This window comes from Camellia sinensis, chromosome 9 (assembly GCF_055761805.1).
Source record: "Camellia sinensis isolate YWXY chromosome 9, ASM5576180v1, whole genome shotgun sequence".
Classification (NCBI taxonomy): Eukaryota; Viridiplantae; Streptophyta; class Magnoliopsida; order Ericales; family Theaceae; genus Camellia; species Camellia sinensis.
The window spans coordinates 194,803,400-194,819,033 of record NC_138969.1 but is presented as its reverse complement, the minus strand read 5'-3'; the positions used below and the strand labels follow the sequence as shown (position 1 = coordinate 194,819,033).

General features: G+C 33.3%; 2 long non-coding RNA genes, 1 other non-coding gene and 1 pseudogene across 4 annotated transcripts in view; 3 read left to right on the top strand and 1 right to left on the bottom strand.

Moving 5' to 3' along the window:
• Window positions 1-3,213: 3,213 nt before the first annotated feature.
• Window positions 3,214-4,444, top strand: LOC145798937 (uncharacterized). The gene is made up of 2 exons (XR_014340850.1): window positions 3,214-3,357; window positions 4,064-4,444. It is a non-coding gene; the product is annotated as an uncharacterized LOC145798937 (long non-coding RNA).
• A 392-nt stretch (window positions 4,445-4,836) lies between these two features.
• Window positions 4,837-12,028, bottom strand: LOC145798936 (uncharacterized). The gene is made up of 2 exons (XR_014340849.1): window positions 11,664-12,028; window positions 4,837-5,214 (listed from the first exon to the last, which is right to left on the bottom strand). It is a non-coding gene; the product is annotated as an uncharacterized LOC145798936 (long non-coding RNA).
• A 170-nt stretch (window positions 12,029-12,198) lies between these two features.
• The window catches only part of LOC114323137 (polyadenylate-binding protein RBP47B'-like), a 56,796-nt pseudogene continuing 53,360 nt past the window's right edge, over window positions 12,199-15,634 (top strand). The window contains exons 1-2 of the transcript XR_014340847.1: window positions 12,199-13,110; window positions 13,917-13,995. The product of XR_014340847.1 is annotated as a polyadenylate-binding protein RBP47B'-like (transcript). The remainder of the gene's footprint in view (window positions 13,111-13,916; window positions 13,996-15,634) is intronic.
• Window positions 12,491-12,589, top strand: LOC145800094 (small nucleolar RNA snoR109). Its single transcript, XR_014341415.1, has one exon. It is a non-coding gene; the product is annotated as a small nucleolar RNA snoR109 (small nucleolar RNA).

Here is a 15,634-nt window from a genome sequence, read left to right as displayed (position 1 = left end):
ACGGGAATAATTGTTCCAGTCCTGTCCCCGTTTGTCCCCGAAGTGAAATTACTATTTTACCCCTCTATATATATAAACCAAACCCTCATATCCCTTCTCTCTGTCTCAGACCACGTCTCTTATCTCTCTATCCCTCACTCAGATTTCTCTCTCTCATTCTCTCACTTATCATCATCATCATCTAGAACAGACCTGAACAAATTTGCCGATCCTCCACCACCACCGCCTCTGCCGCCATGGCTTCCTCTTCGACTCCCCAACGTCGTCGCCTCACTCTCACATCCGCTGAAGTAGTGGCTGCAGCACACTACCCGTCATCCGCCGCAGATTTCGACATCACTCATCATCGCCTTCTCCGTCGCAACACAGCCTCTGTCCGGCCTCCACTGCAGCTTCGATGGATGATTTGGATTTCAATTTGACCCAGACGACGGCATACAGCTTGAGCTAGCCGGTGTGCTAGTTGATCTGTAAGAATAACTCAGATCTATATATGTGTAATGATGATGATAGAAACATATATATATATATATATATATATATGTATATATATGTGTGTGTGCGCGCGCGCGCGCGTGTAATGTGTATGTGTGATAAGCAATTTTAGATTTTTTTTATTTTTTAAGTTGTTGATGATGATGATGAAATATACTGAAAACAACAGATTAAAATTTTTCTGTTGTTGTTTTTGTATTGAACAAAATTTTTTTTAAAAAAAAAAAACAAACAAACAAACAAAACAAAACAAACAAACAAACAAGTTGGGGATTTTTGGGGTCGGAGAAACCCGATCTCCGTTAGAGGGCGGAAGCAGGGGGTAATGGCGTCCCCGCTGGGGATTGGGGGCGGGGGCGGGAACGGGAATTTTTTTGCCTTCGGAGATCGGAGACGGGGAGTGTAATCCCCGGCCCCTCCCTGGCCCATCGCCATTCTTAAGGTGAGTATGATTTATATTGGTTAAATTACACACCAAACCACGAGCAAGGTTCAAATTAGTTCAGTTTAGGAGTAAACTATAGACCCAATCATTATTTTTGATTTTTTAAAATTTGAAATTAATTAAATCATAAAAATTTTAGAACAAAATCAATCTAAACTAGTACAACACAGTTTGATTCAATTTAAAATCACAATTATACAAAAATCTTATCATCATTCATATATATTTGAGTAAATTATAAATAAGCCTTTTAAAATTTATTTAAAATATGAATTGTCCTTTGTAGTTATAAAAATTACATCTCGTCCTTGAACTTTCTAATTTCATAGCAAATGGACCGTTTATTAATAAACTATCAAGTCAATTTACAGTTTTTAATAATTTCAAAATTTTAATTCAATTAATAATTCAAGTAATTTTATTATTGTATAAAGTACAGTTAGAAATTTATTTTTTCAGTTACTTCTATTAAATAAAATTTTTTGATAAGGAAATATTTGTAATTTTTAAACTACATGAGGCAATTTGTATTTTAAATAAATCTTAGGGGGTGTAATTATAATTTATCCTATATATTTAATAGAAAATTGAATCATATTTTATAATATTGTGAAATACGCGAAAACCTCACATGTTTGGTTCCAAAAAAAAAATTGAGTACACTTTTCAGAAAATTGAGTTTTTTTATTTTCTCTATTTTTGGTTTTCAGTGATTTTTTTTAATATTTTACAGAAATTTTTTATTTTTTAAATACACCTTATCTAAATACATTTAAAAAGTAAATAATATTTGTGAATTGTTTTTAACAAAAAAAATCATCAAATATAAAAAAAAATATGAAAAATTCAATTTGAATTAAGACTATTTTTTTAAAATATAAAAATATATATTTTCATATTTTGTTGTATTTAATGATTTTTTAAAAGATTTTTTAATATTTTTTTACTTTTTAAGTATACTAAAAGGGTAAATTATAATAACAGTCCCTATAATTTGGGACTCGTGTCACTTTGATCATTGACTTTTCAATTGTAACACATTTTATCCTAAATTTTAAATCTTGTTTCAAATAAGGACAATTGAAGGTACCGTTGTTCAATTTTAAAGGAAAAATTGTCAATTTGATAAATAAATAAATAAACTAATTTGACAAAATTAGATGTCAAAAAAATATTTTTGAATTTTTAAAAATTATTTCTACTCACCAAATATAATTATGTAAAATTGATAAATATTTTACATATTTATTTATTTATTTTTACCAAATTAATTTTTATTATGTGTTTGGATAATGATCATGTAATATTTTTTGTTTTGTTTTTTTATCCTTTTTGATGGTTATCATATAATAGATGATTGTATTTGTTGTTAACATATTATTATTTTTTTATAATTATCATATAATAATGGTTATTAAGTTTTTAATGTGTAATCGATATATTGAACATATGAAATGTTTTTAGTTTTGGATTTTTTTTATTTAATGGATTGGTTTAATAATGATATCAAAGTTGTCACTATATTTAACTTTTGAAAAAATAGAAACTAATTTATTGAAAATAAAAACAACCACTCATTATATGATTGTCATACAAACATATATTAAAAATTAATTTGTTAAAAATAAATAAATATGTAAAAAATTTATCAATTTGATATAATTTTATCTTTAGTGGGTATAAATAATTTTTAAAAATTAAAAATAATTTTTTAAATATTTATTTTTATCAAACTAATTTATATTTTATCAAATTGACCATTTTGCTATTGAAATTGAACAATGAATTTTCAATTATTCTTATTTAAAACAAGATTCAAAATTAAGAATCAAATGTGTTACAATTAAAAAATTAGAGATCAAAGTAACACAAGTTCCAAATTATGAGGACAGCTAGTGTAATTTGCCCATACTAAAATTAAGTGAATCTACAAATTAAAAAAAAAATTAGAATATTAAAAAAAGGGATTTTTATTAATAAATCCATTTTAGAGTTGTTATAACCCATTAAGTCCACAAAGGAATATTATAACCTGATTAGTCCCATATACTTTTCTTTTTATTCCATAAAGTCCATTTTTCTAATTTTATATTTTTACATGGACTATTATGCCCTTATATATATATATATATATATATATACACTGTGTTAATACATAACACGTTCCTGTGATTTCGTCATTCAATTTTGACAGTTTTTATCATTCTAATTCAAATGGATACATTTCTATCTTGCATGCTATCATTCTATCGTTCTGAGACTTTGATGTGCTAGGGTTTCATTGTTGCTCTGGTTCGGTGATTTTCAAGTGAAGACGACGAATTTCATATTGTTCGATTTTCACATTTTCTGGAGTATAACTACTTCAAAGTGGTTGTTTTCGAGTTTCTGGACAATTGTAGGATTGCATGATTAAGGTTAGTATCATTTTGGTTATGAATACATGTTCACTTTATGTTTTGATTTCTATGATGGATCAGATGCTCTGTTTTTTTATTGCTATGGATCGGATGCTCTGGTTTTTCAATTACATGCATCATACGTGGTACTGTGGAGGGGAGGTCGTTCAGATTATGTGAAGAATGTTATAATATTCCTTTTACTTTGATGTATCCATAATGAGGCTCTGTGTGAATGATATAATTCAGAGTTTATGAATCAATGTGAATGTTTACATCGTGGTCATGTGGAGGGAAGGTCATCAGATTAGTGTTGAATGTTGATCTGCTATAGTTCAGAGTTTGTGGAACAATGTGAATGTTTACATCATGTTAGTGTTACGTGAAGAATGTGGATGTTTGCATTTTACTTTGATGTTTGCTTAATGAGGCTCTGTATGGGTAATATAATTCAGAGTATATGTGGCAATGTAAATGTTTACATCGTGGTAATATTATGTGAATAATGTGGATGTTCTCACTTTACTTTGATATTTGCTTAATGAGGCTTTGTGTGGATGATATAATTCAGAGTATATATATCAATGCGAATATTCACATCTTGTTAATGTGAATTATGGATGTAACACTTGAACTGTACATGTATTCATCTAATTTTTGCATAATGTGAATTTTCATATCGATTTGGATTATTGTTGATTGTTGTGTTGTTGTGTTTTTACAGGAGATGAATACCTTTATGATGTTGGTGTATACATATGGTTGCAGTACCACTGTAATAAATGCTGCCCACGCATTGTGTTATTCGCATTTGGTAGACTGTTTGTGTGAAAAATAGGGGGAGTTGTCTGCTGGTTCTATTTCATTGTTCTGTCGGTTGGCAAAGATTGTGTCAGTTGGCAAAGATTGTGTTACAATAAGATTACGTTGCATTGGCAAATATACTAATGCATTAGTATTTGATTTGTGTTTTGTTTTTAATTTTTTAAGGTACCAATCTGATGTTTATGTTATTGTGTTTTGGATGAATGCATGATGTTAACTTTCACACTTGTGTAATATAATCACATTATGTGAATAATTGCACATGAGTTGAAATTTTAAACATTTTTGTGGTGTGAATGTTCACTTTCTTGTTACTGTTAACAACATCAAAGTAGATGACATGAACGTTTACATCAATGTAACCATTCACATCATCAACTCAGAAGATGTGAATATTCATGACATCGTTGTTGTCATTCAAATAACCAGAAGCTGTGATGTGAATATTCACATCATCAAATTAATAGATATGAATATTGACTTGTGTTAAGAAATATCATATTCACACCTGTTATATTGTGTTACACGAACACTTTAAACAATATTCATATCCATGTAGTATGGTTTAAAACATAAGAAAGTGTACGATCATTCTGTGATATGAACATTCACATCATGTCATGTGTCAGAAAAAAAAAAAATACAATCTCAATGTGCATGACCAACGCAAAATAGCCCTGAAAATTCATATACATATATTAACTGAAAAATATCTGTACAAGCAGTTATATGGACTTGATTTACAATTAAGCTAGTCTGCTCCAATATGTAAAACCTATTGACACTAAATTGTCTTCAATGTGGATAACAGATTTGGGTAACAGTGATAGGTGGACACCCCCCACCTATAGGTTTTCACATTGCACTGTCTTTCTGTGGTTCAAAAAAATGTGTACTAATGAGACTCTTATTTGACACCATTTAAAGCGATCCAGGCTGGCAACAATGTCTTTACGGTATACATGCGCCCTCATGATGTAATGAGTCTCTTATTTGGCTTTGGCACGGGATTCGTCTCTCTTTCGCTTGCCATAAAATCTATGGGAAGACCTGGGTATTCAAATAAGAACATTTAATTGGCTGAAAAATAGAGGATGGAACCAAAAGCACTAAACAACATTCAACAATCAACAGTGACGGTAATCTCAGCATTCACATCATTGTACACTGATGTAAATGTTTACATCAGTGTATACTAATGTTAGTTTACCCAGTATAGTACTGTGGATGTTTACATCATCTGTGTTTGCAAAATCAATTACGAAAACATCAAAAGTTATAGGGCAATGTAAATGTTTACATGGGTGATCACATTATGTTATCATTGGCTGAAAATCAAAGGGTGTAACCAACAGTACAAACAACACCCAACAACACAAACAAATATGACATTGATGTGACAATGTGAATATTTACATCATATTCCATCACATTGTTGAGTGAAGATTGGGGGTTCTGTGGACATCAACAATCAACAATATCAACAGCGACAGTAATGTGAACATTCACATCGTTATACACTGATGTGAATGTTCACATCAGTGTCTAGTAATGTAAGTTTAGCTAGTAATCAACAATAATGTGAATGTTCACATCATCTATGTTTACAAAATCAATTACGAAAACAACAACAGTTACAGGGCAATGTAAATGTTTATATGGGTGATTACATTATGTTATCATTTGCTAAAAATCATTGGGTGGAACCAACAGCACCAAACAATACCCAACAACACCCAACAACACAAACAAGTATGACATTGATGTGACAATGTGAATATTTACATCATATTTCATCACATTGTTGAGTGAAGTTTGGAGGTTCTGTAGACATCAACAATCAACAATATCAACAGTGACAGTAATGTGAACATTCACATCGTTATACACTGATGTGAATGTTTACATCAGTGTCTAGTAATGTAAGTTTAGCCAGTAATCAACACTAATGTGAATGTTCACATCATCTGTGTTTACAAAATCAATTACAAAAACAACAAAAGTTGTAGGGCAACGTAAATGTTTACATGGGTGATCACATTATGTTATCATTGGCTGAAAATCAAAGGGTGGAACCAACAGCACCAAACAACACCCAACAACACAAACAAGTATGACATTGATGTGACAATGTGAATATTTACATCATATTCCATCACATTGTTGAGTGAAGATTGGAGGTTCTGTGGACATCAACAATCAACAATATCAACAGTGACAATTCACATCAGTGTCTAGTAATGTAAGTTTAGCCAATAATCAACAATAATGTGAATGTTCACGTCATCTGTGTTTACAAAATCAATTACGAAAACAACAACAGTTACAGGGCAATGTAAATGTTTATATGGGTGATCACATTATGTTATCATTTGCTAAAAATCATTGGGTGGAACCAACAGCACCAAACAACACCCAACAACACAAACAAGTATGACATTGATGTGACAATGTGAATATTTAGATCATATTCCATCACATTGTTGAGTGAAGGTTGGAGGTTCTGTGGACATCAGCAATCAACAATATCAACAGCGACAGTAATGTGAACATTTACATCGTTATACACTGATGTGAATGTTCACATCAGTGTCTAGTAATGTAAGTTTAGCTAGTAATCAACAATAATGTGAATGTTCACATCATCTATGTTTACAAAATCAATTACGAAAACAACAACAGTTACAGGGCAATGTAAATGTTTATATGGGTGATTACATTATGTTATCATTTGCTAAAAATCATTGGGTGGAACCAACAGCACCAAACAATACCCAACAACACCCAACAACACAAACAAGTATGACATTGATGTGACAATGTGAATATTTACATCATATTTCATCACATTGTTGAGTGAAGTTTGGAGGTTCTGTAGACATCAACAATCAACAATATCAACAGTGACAGTAATGTGAACATTCACATCGTTATACACTGATGTGAATGTTTACATCAGTGTCTAGTAATGTAAGTTTAGCCAGTAATCAACACTAATGTGAATGTTCACATCATCTGTGTTTACAAAATCAATTACAAAAACAACAAAAGTTGTAGGGCAACGTAAATGTTTACATGGGTGATCACATTATGTTATCATTGGCTGAAAATCAAAGGGTGGAACCAACAGCACCAAACAACACCCAACAACACAAACAAGTATGACATTGATGTGACAATGTGAATATTTACATCATATTCCATCACATTGTTGAGTGAAGATTGGAGGTTCTGTGGACATCAACAATCAACAATATCAACAGTGACAATTCACATCAGTGTCTAGTAATGTAAGTTTAGCCAATAATCAACAATAATGTGAATGTTCACGTCATCTGTGTTTACAAAATCAATTACGAAAACAACAACAGTTACAGGGCAATGTAAATGTTTATATGGGTGATCACATTATGTTATCATTTGCTAAAAATCATTGGGTGGAACCAACAGCACCAAACAACACCCAACAACACAAACAAGTATGACATTGATGTGACAATGTGAATATTTATATCATATTCCATCACATTGTTGAGTGAAGGTTGGATGTTCTGTGGACATCAGCAATCAACAATATCAACAGCGACAGTAATGTGAACATTTACATCATTATACACTGATGTGAATGTTCACATCAGTGTCTAGTAATGTAAGTTTAGCTAGTAATCAACAATAATGTGAATGTTCACATCATCTATGTTTACAAAATCAATTACGAAAACAACAACAGTTACAGGGCAATGTAAATGTTTATATGGGTGATTACATTATGTTATCATTTGCTAAAAATCATTGGGTGGAACCAACAGCACCAAACAATACCCAACAACACCCAACAACACAAACAAGTATGACATTGATGTGACAATGTGAATATTTACATCATATTTCATCACATTGTTGAGTGAAGTTTGGAGGTTCTGTAGACATCAACAATCAACAATATCAACAGTGACAGTAATGTGAACATTCACATCGTTATACACTGATGTGAATGTTTACATCAGTGTCTAGTAATGTAAGTTCAGCCAGTAATCAACACTAATGTGAATGTTCACATCATCTGTGTTTACAAAATCAATTACAAAAACAACAAAAGTTCTAGGGCAACGTAAATGTTTACATGGGTGATCACATTATGTTATCATTGGCTGAAAATCAAAGGGTGGAACCAACAGCACCAAACAACACCCAACAACACAAACAAGTATGACATTGATGTGACAATGTGAATATTTACATCATATTCCATCACATTGTTGAGTGAAGATTGGAGGTTCTGTGGACATCAACAATCAACAATATCAACAGTGACAATTCACATCAGTGTCTAGTAATGTAAGTTTAGCCAATAATCAACAATAATGTGAATGTTCACGTCATCTGTGTTTACAAAATCAATTACGAAAACAACAACAGTTACAGGGCAATGTAAATGTTTATATGGGTGATCACATTATGTTATCATTTGCTAAAAATCATTGGGTGGAACCAACAGCACCAAACAACACCCAACAACACAAACAAGTATGACATTGATGTGACAATGTGAATATTTATATCATATTCCATCACATTGTTGAGTGAAGGTTGGAGGTTCTGTGGACATCAGCAATCAACAATATCAACAGTGACAGTAATGTGAACATTTACATCATTATACACTGATGTGAATGTTCACATCAGTATCTACTAATGTAAGTTCACCCAGTAATCAATACTAATAGGAATGTTCAGATCATTATACACTGATGTGAATGTTCACATCAGTGTCTACTAATGTAAGTTTACCCAGTAATCAACACTAATGGAAATTTCACATCATCTGTGTTTACAAAATCAATTCCGAAAACATCTATGTTTATAAATTCAAATCTGAAAACCAGAAGATGGATGTATACATCGGTGATCACATTATGATTGAATATGATGTAAATATTCACATTGTCACATCAATGTCATACTTGTTTGTGTTGTTGGGTGTTGTTTGGTGCTGTTGGTTCCACCCAATGATTTTTAGCAAATGATAACATAATGTGATCACCCATATAAACATTTACATTGCCCTGTAACTGTTGTTGTTTTCGTAATTGATTTTGTAAACACAGATGACGTGAACATTCACATTATTGTTGATTATTGGCTAAACTTACATTACTAGACACTGATGTGAATTGTCACTGTTGATATTGTTGATTGTTGATGTCCACAGAACCTCCAATCTTCACTCAACAATGTGATGGAATATGATGTAAATATTCACATTGTCACATCAATGTCATACTTGTTTGTGTTGTTGGGTGTTGTTTGGTGCTGTTGGTTCCACCCTTTGATTTTCAGCCAATGATAACATAATGTGATCACCCATGTAAACATTTACGTTGCCCTACAACTTTTGTTGTTTTTGTAATTGATTTTGTAAACACAGATGATGTGAACATTCACATTAGTGTTGATTACTGGCTAAACTTACATTACTAGACACTGATGTAAACATTCACATCAGTGTATAACGATGTGAATGTTCACATTACTGTCACTGTTGATATTGTTGATTGTTGATGTCTACAGAACCTCCAAACTTCACTCAACAATGTGATGAAATATGATGTAAATATTCACATTGTCACATCAATGTCATACTTGTTTGTGTTGTTGGGTGTTGTTGGGTATTGTTTGGTGCTGTTGGTTCCACCCAATGATTTTTAGCAAATGATAACATAATGTAATCACCCATATAAACATTTACATTGCCCTGTAACTGTTGTTGTTTTCGTAATTGATTTTGTAAACATAGATGATGTGAACATTCACATTATTGTTGATTACTAGCTAAACTTACATTACTAGACACTGATGTGAACATTCACATCAGTGTATAACGATGTGAATGTTCACATTACTGTCGCTGTTGATATTGTTGATTGTTGATGTCCACAGAACCCCCAATCTTCACTCAACAATGTGATGGAATATGATGTAAATATTCACATTGTCACATCAATGTCATATTTGTTTGTGTTGTTGGGTGTTGTTTGTACTGTTGGTTACACCCTTTGATTTTCAGCCAATGATAACATAATGTGATCACCCATGTAAACATTTACATTGCCCTGTAAATATTCCATCACATTGTTGAGTGAAGGTTGGGTGATTACATTATGTTATCATTTGCTAAAAATCATTGGGTGGAACCAACAGCACCAAACAATACCCAACAACACCCAACAACACAAACAAGTATGACATTGATGTGACAATGTGAATATTTACATCATATTTCATCACATTGTTGAGTGAAGTTTGGAGGTTCTGTAGACATCAACAATCAACAATATCAACAGTGACAGTAATGTGAACATTCACATCGTTATACACTGATGTGAATGTTTACATCAGTGTCTAGTAATGTAAGTTTAGCCAGTAATCAACAATACTAAACATTGTTGAGTGAAGTTTGGAGGTTCTGTAGACATCAACACAAAACAATATCAATAGTGACAGTAATGTGAACATTCACATCGTTATACACTGATGTGAATGTTTACATCAGTGTCTAGTAATGTAAGTTTAGCCAGTAATCAACACTAATGTGAATGTTCACATCATCTGTGTTTACAAAATCAATTACAAAAACAACAAAAGTTGTAGGGCAACGTAAATGTTTACATGGGTGATCACATTATGTTATCATTGGCTGAAAATCAAAGGGTGGAACCAACAGCACCAAACAACACCCAACAACACAAACAAGTATGACATTGATGTGACAATGTGAATATTTACATCATATTCCATCACATTGTTGAGTGAAGATTGGAGGTTCTGTGGACATCAACAATCAACAATATCAACAGTGACAATTCACATCAGTGTCTAGTAATGTAAGTTTAGCCAATAATCAACAATAATGTGAATGTTCACGTCATCTGTGTTTACAAAATCAATTACGAAAACAACAACAGTTACAGGGCAATGTAAATGTTTATATGGGTGATCACATTATGTTATCATTTGCTAAAAATCATTGGGTGGAACCAACAGCACCAAACAACACCCAACAACACAAACAAGTATGACATTGATGTGACAATGTGAATATTTACATCATATTCCATCACATTGTTGAGTGAAGGTTGGAGGTTCTGTGGACATCAGCAATCAACAATATCAACAGTGACAGTAATGTGAACATTTACATCATTATACACTGATGTGAATGTTCACATCAGTATCTACTAATGTAAGTTCACCCAGTAATCAATACTAATAGGAATGTTCAGATCATTATACACTGATGTGAATGTTCACATCAGTGTCTACTAATGTAAGTTTACCCAGTAATCAACACTAATGGAAATTTCACATCATCTGTGTTTACAAAATCAATTCCGAAAACATCTATGTTTATAAATTCAAATCTGAAAACCAGAAGATGGATGTATACATCGGTGATCACATTATGATTGAAAAGCAGAAGGGGGAATGGTATTGCTTACTTTTGTTCCTCATGGTGGGTGGGTATGGTCACTCTCAATGGATGAAATAAACTCAATCCAACGACGAAGAAGCACCCTCCTTCCGATGTGAACCTTTGCAGCAGTGAGATGAAGAGGAATCTGGGGTCGACAGTGGACGATGACGATGTTGATTGGACGATGTGAATCTAGAGTTACTGGAGGCGATGTGAATCTGGTTTCCTGATTCAGTTTTTGTTTTGGAAATTTTGTAGATTGAATAGTTGGAATGGGAATGGGTTTTCGTAGAATCGACTACACGCGGGAGAGGCGAAGGAGGGGTATTTCGTCCTTTTACAATTAATGGACCTAATGGAATATTCAGAAATAGTTTGGGTTTTATGGAATAAAACAGTTACAAATAGGATTTATCAAAAAAGAGCCCATAAAAAAATCATTAAAAATATACAAATACAAATTAAAAATTATTTTTAAAAATTAAAAACCAAACAGGGTATGCTATCAAGATGTGCGGCAGGGATCATTTTATCAAACACTATATAAACATCTTACGATACTGATAGTGATAGTTAGGGTTTCAAATACTGATAGTTAGGGTTTCAAGTTTCAAATTACTATTCTCGTTCATGTTTTACATGGCTGAGACTGAGACTCTGTGTTTAACAAATTTCTCTCTCGATCTACTTTTCTCTCTCTCGATCTACATTTCTCCTTTCAAAATCAAAACCTCCCTTGATTTTTACATGGATTTGTGATTTTGTTGGTTTAAGCTTGTATTTGAGTTGAGAAAAAGCTACATGTACCAAGAGCAAGGGTTGTTGAATATCCTTGATCTTGAATTGCCAAAGTGGCTGTAGCTACATACAAGAGATTCAATCAGAGAAGTTTTACTGGCCGCTTGTTGTTTATTTCGATCAGCAAATCTGCTTACCGAGCTTCTCACATCTTTTCTTTTCTTTTTCTTTTTTTCAATCTGTGTGTGTGTTTATCCTGCTTATGAGAAATATATCTTTCAACTACACCACTGGTGCCCCTAACCCTAGGAGTATAAAACTCACTTCATTCTGTATTATCGGCAATGGGACTGAAAGATGAACATCTATACTATTGTTATATACGACTACTTGACTTAGTGTAGTGTCACAACAATTTTTTACCCCAAAACACCTGTGCGTGAGATGGTTTTTTGTTTGTGTTCCTTTACCACAAAAAGGGACAAATATGTAATAGCATGCCCATACCCATGTTCAAAAAAGAAACTCTTCACTGTTTCAACCATCAAATCTCTTCTCGATTTCAAAAAATAATAGCACACGGATTATGTGGGCTCAAATGCTAGCATTATATATATTGGGAACTAATTTATATGGTTGTTGATTTTCATTTATTTCTATAATTGTTTGATTTGGTTTGTGTCAATTGGCAGGAATGGCCTTTGGGACTTCTTCAAGTTCCAGGGGTGATACTGGTAAGTATATCTACTATATTTTCATATCAATTTATTTTATTGAACTTTTTTATTCTATATCTTTTTTGAGTCCTTAACTAATTGGTATTATTTTTTCCACTTCACATTCATCTATGTTATTTGTAAAACATCTCCTTATGGCAAAATTTGAATGAAAAAAATACCCTTGATGGAAGCAGGAGTTCAACTTTTTAGTTTGATTATTATTGTAATTAAATGGGGTATAGGACCACTTTGCACGGAGATTGGACAACTTGGAGGTTTGGTTAAATTTTACTATTACTGCATAATAGCTATTCAAAGCAATCAGAAGAATTAATAAAATTAACAAATAATCAATAAATTGGCTCTGAACATTTGTTTGACCAATGATATAGTAGATGTAAGTTTTTCATAAGTTAGTGTTCACTGTTTAGGGAAGTAAAGACACTAGCTCAATTGACACTTTCTCTTTCATTTTCCTTGTAACTACAAAAGATTCGACGTTAAGGACTGCACTTTTAAGCGGCTTGAAGCTTTTTGGAGAAAAATATGATTATGAACTGTTAGCGAAGCGTGATGAATGCAAGCGTCTTGTGAGGCTCTACAAAGAGGCACACTTTTTCAATTTTATAGAAGCATTTAAAATAGTTAAACAAATGATATATTAACGTATTGCCAGTTTTTTGGAGGATTCGTATTGTTCAGTGGAAAGTAATGTTCTTACTGATTTTTTTTTTGTGAGAAATTATTTTGTATCCACATTATTAGGCATGTTAGAATGACTAGTCTTACTCATGAGGCATATTTTTCTTTTTTCTACTCAGCAGTGCGAGACCAATAGATTGAGCAATTGTGATTTTTATTTGGAACTGAGGCTTGAAGGTTGTCCTGACTTCAACAAGGGTGAGCAGTAGTTTCTCTGTTGTGTTGGATCCTCAAATATGCTTGAACATATCATGTTTGTTTTTGGAAATAAAATTTATTATTAAGGTTGATTTTACATTTTATTATTACATTTTTTATTTGCAACAAAAAGTGGATAATTTTAAAAAAGAAAAGGATTACTAGAGAGTTGAAGGACAAGAAGTCCCCCAAAAAGGAGAAGAAAAGTAAACTATTTTGGGGGAAGAAAAGTAAACTGCGCCTCAAGTTAAATATCACACACTGCTTTAAATCGAAGATGGTAAGTGTCATAGGGTCAATTTTCAGACTGAAATTTTTCCTGTGATGGCACTAAGTTTCAGCACACTTAGCTAGCCAATCAATCCACACACACACACACACACACACACACACAATATGAGGTTTTAGACGAGTAATATAGAATGCACAAACACAGCCATGTTTACGGGTAAACCCAACCTTTTTATTGCACCAACAATAATACAAAGGATAGCCAATGACACTTTACTACTTGACCATTTTCAAATAACCATGGCATGCCCATAAATAGAACAATCAGTTAAATTTGAAATTCAAACTGCCAAAGGGTTAGGACAGATCTGAAACAAAGCCTACAGAATTAACTGCCACTAACTGCTCCTATCTTTTAGCCTTCCTCGTCCCTTGCCAGCATGACAACGTAGTCATGCAACTGCCAATAACTGTCGTTATTAGAATTCTTTGGCCTTGCATAACTGCTCATAACCGCCCCAATAATCATGTTGCCTTGTCTGTGCCTTGGACAAATCCAAATTGCACATGTGCTGGCCTTGGTTCAGCCCAAACCAAGCCATCTGATTGTGTCCATCCCCCAAGTGTGCAGCAGCCAACATTCAGGTCATATTAATGCCTTGCATGTGCTACCCACACTTTGGCCAAGGGTTGAGTGTCGCCACCGAACGACACAAGTCTTTGCCAACCTTGTCAACATTTGCATGCCTCCCTTATGCCTTGGTCCAAAGCTAACATAGTTGCAAGATGCCACCAAATGCCAGGCCGCCAGTTCCCGAATGTCAAGGTGCTAACAGACCACCCCTACCAGAAGAAGCCAACATGCTTGTTGGTAGGGTCTTCAATTACTCAACTACTTGCTTCTCAAATTGCCACAGAGTGAAATCCTTCTCCCAACTTGCATCAGAATCAGGCAGACCTTTCCATTTCACGAAGTAAAGGGTTCACCTGTCCTTTTTGCTCATGCCCTCCGTCTTGTGATCAAGAATCCCTCTAACCTCCTCGTCAAGCTGTTTTCGGACCACCAGTGGAGCTCTCTTTGTTTGCTTCCTCTCAATGTTCACCATGTCTTCATGATAAGGTTTTAGGAAACTCACATGAAATGTTGGGTGAATTTTCAGCCTATTAGGTAGTATAAGTCTATAAGCCACTGCTGCACCAACCCTTTTCATCACTTCAAAAGGACCGTCATACTTAGGAATGAGACCACGAAGAACAGTTTTGCTACTGATCTTCCAAATTTGGGGAGTAAGTTTCAGCAATACCTTATCTCGTACTTGGAACTTAAGTGGTCTTCTTCCCTTGTTAGCATATTTCTTCATGCGACGAGAGGCTTTAGAACTATCTTGTGTCTCTTCTAGCAACCCTT